Here is a 2,651-nt window from a genome sequence, read left to right as displayed (position 1 = left end):
TTTTTTTTTTTTTTTTGGACAGATGTGCATTAGTCTTTATGTATCACTCAACAGTTTTCTGTTGACTTTGCAGCTTGTTTTCGAATAAAAGTGGTGCATATATCAGCTCTGAAACTACATAATTTCTTCTTCAATACTGGACTTATTTGTGAGTGTGTGTGTGCGTGCGTGCGCCTGTGTGACAAGCTTTATCACTTTGAAAAACCGTTTGTGGATAAACTCCTATGTGCAGAACAGTAGATTTATTTATTATTATTATAAAACTAGATTTATTTATTATTAATGAAAAAAAGGGAAATCCTGAGGTAAAATGTACTTTTCCATTGCTCGTTAGCTATAAAAACTTTGCTAAAATCATAACGTCTCGGTTACGTATTGTAACCCTCGTTCCCTGAAGGAGGGAACGGAGACGTCACGTCGGATGACCGACGAATTGGGATCTTGCTTAGAGAGACCAATCTACTTCGAGTGTAAACTAAACGAGCCAATGCACATTGGCATGCGATTATTGCATCCAGCTGCTGCTGATCACAGCGTGAGTATAAGTAGGCAGCAGATGCAGCGCATATTCAGGTTTTCGCTGAGGAGCCGAGCCAAGCGCACAGGGGAGATGGCCGTCTGCAACACACACAGGGGTAGTGCAGCCTGCTGTGTGCAACCCACTCGACACGGGAAAACCACCGCCGCTGAAGCGCCGTACCACCAGCACGAGAGCCCACGAAGAGCATGCTTGACTGTAGTTTTTACTTCTCTACGTAGAAGGTCAGGAGCAGAACGATAGAACCGCTCGGCTACGAAGCGAAAAGCTGAATATGCGCTGCATCTGCTGCCTACTTATACTCACGCTGTGATCAGCAGCAGCTGGATGCAATAATCGCATGCCAATGTGCATTGGCTCGTTTAGTTTACACTCGAAGTAGATTGGTCTCTCTAAGCGAGATCCCAATTCGTCGGTCATCCGACGTGACGTCGGGAGTAACCGACTGAAAGGGAACTATATTGTTAAACATTGGTCAGAGTGTGTGGACAAATTTCAAATGAACACTACAAACATATTATTTCTAAACTTCAGAGGAACTCAAGCTCATATTCTTGATGTCAACAGTAAAGGGCATCTCTCACTGAGAATAGCCTCCATCCACCTCCGTAATTTAATTTTCTTAATGTGTGTTCTCTCAAATTGGATACGGTGAATGACTTCCATTTAATCTAAATGGCAAAAGCATAATGGGCAGTTTAAGAGAGTCTCCTCTCAGCGAATGGGCCGGGATTCGAGGTGCGGGTGGATGGATGCTCTGATGGCGTTTTAATGATGAATTGCCCTTGGGTACTTTTTTTACCATTGCTGTTACCGAGCAGAAAACTTATGAGAAGCTGACATTTTTCATCCTAACGCCCATTTGTTATTCGTTTATATTCATAACCGCAATTTTTCAGCCTTACTTATCCCTTGCCGTGGGTGTTAGTGTCATAAAAATGAATGAAATCTGTAGGATGACGAGCGGTAAGAAAGCAGATTGCAGTAGAGACGTGTAGGTGGTTTGGACAGACAGATGGACAGAATTTCTGGAAATTCTCACATTAGTAACTTCAAAAGCAGCCTACGTAATGATCCTGAGTGACCAGATGACACCCTGTGAGATACAACATATCCGTCGCTGTCCATTTTGCCCTCTGCGTCTACTCCGAACCATCTAATGACCTGGTGGGGCAATTTCTAGGGTTGATGGGGGGGATACTGCTGGCGACGAATGGTTTAAATGAATACAGATGCCAGCAACGTATGACTGAAACTCCCTGCTGATGTCTCATCATCTCATGCCTAGAGCAAGAAAGGCGTCTGAGTCACTGCTGGAGATAATGCTTCACTGAGAAACCCAAACTGTGGTAAGAACAACACAAACAAAAAATGTAACTGTCTAAAAGTTTATTTTTCCTGTGTTGTACAAATTTGACAAAGTATAACACAATGCTACTTTGTATATAGTACCCACTTGTGAAACAATGACGAGAGTTTACCAGACCAGCTGTTGCGAGGTAAAAGCCACAAAGCCGTACGAACAGGTGAAGATTGACAGTAAGGCAACTGTTGATGTAGAGACAGGAGCGCGACATTGGATTTTTAGGTAAACACTGTAATTTATTGTACGTGAAAAGGTTTTCCAGTGGTGACTTGAGAGTTGCAATCGCTTGCAGCAAATCTCAGCTTTCAGTTCAAGCTTCCATAGTGGTGAGAATCTAATTATGGGAATGATGACTTTCCTTGTTTCCTAAAACGTCATGTTGATTAAAGGGGTCATATGATGCGATTTCAATTTTTCCTTTCTCTTTGGAGTGTTACAAGCTCTTGGTGCATAAAGAAGATCTGTAAAGTTGCAAAGACTAAAGTCTCAAATCCAAAGAGATATTCTTTATAAAAGTTAAGACTTGTCCACGCCCTCCTAAAATAGCTCGTTCTAACACGCCCCCACATGTCTACATCACTGTGTGGGAAGATTTGCATAACACCGCCCAAATGTTCACGCAAAGAAAGAAGGCGTAACTTTGATTGTCGCTGTAGTATTGTTGTTGCCGCCGGCGCCATGTTGTGGAGATGCTGTGTGCTTTGTTGTGAAAGTGAAACTACTTTGTTTGGTCTTCCAAAAGAGGAC

This window comes from Sinocyclocheilus anshuiensis, unplaced genomic scaffold, assembly GCF_001515605.1.
Source record: "Sinocyclocheilus anshuiensis isolate Anshui unplaced genomic scaffold, SAMN03320099.WGS_v1.1 scaffold779, whole genome shotgun sequence".
Taxonomy (NCBI): domain Eukaryota; kingdom Metazoa; phylum Chordata; class Actinopteri; order Cypriniformes; family Cyprinidae; genus Sinocyclocheilus; species Sinocyclocheilus anshuiensis.
This window is presented reverse-complemented; position numbering follows the sequence as displayed.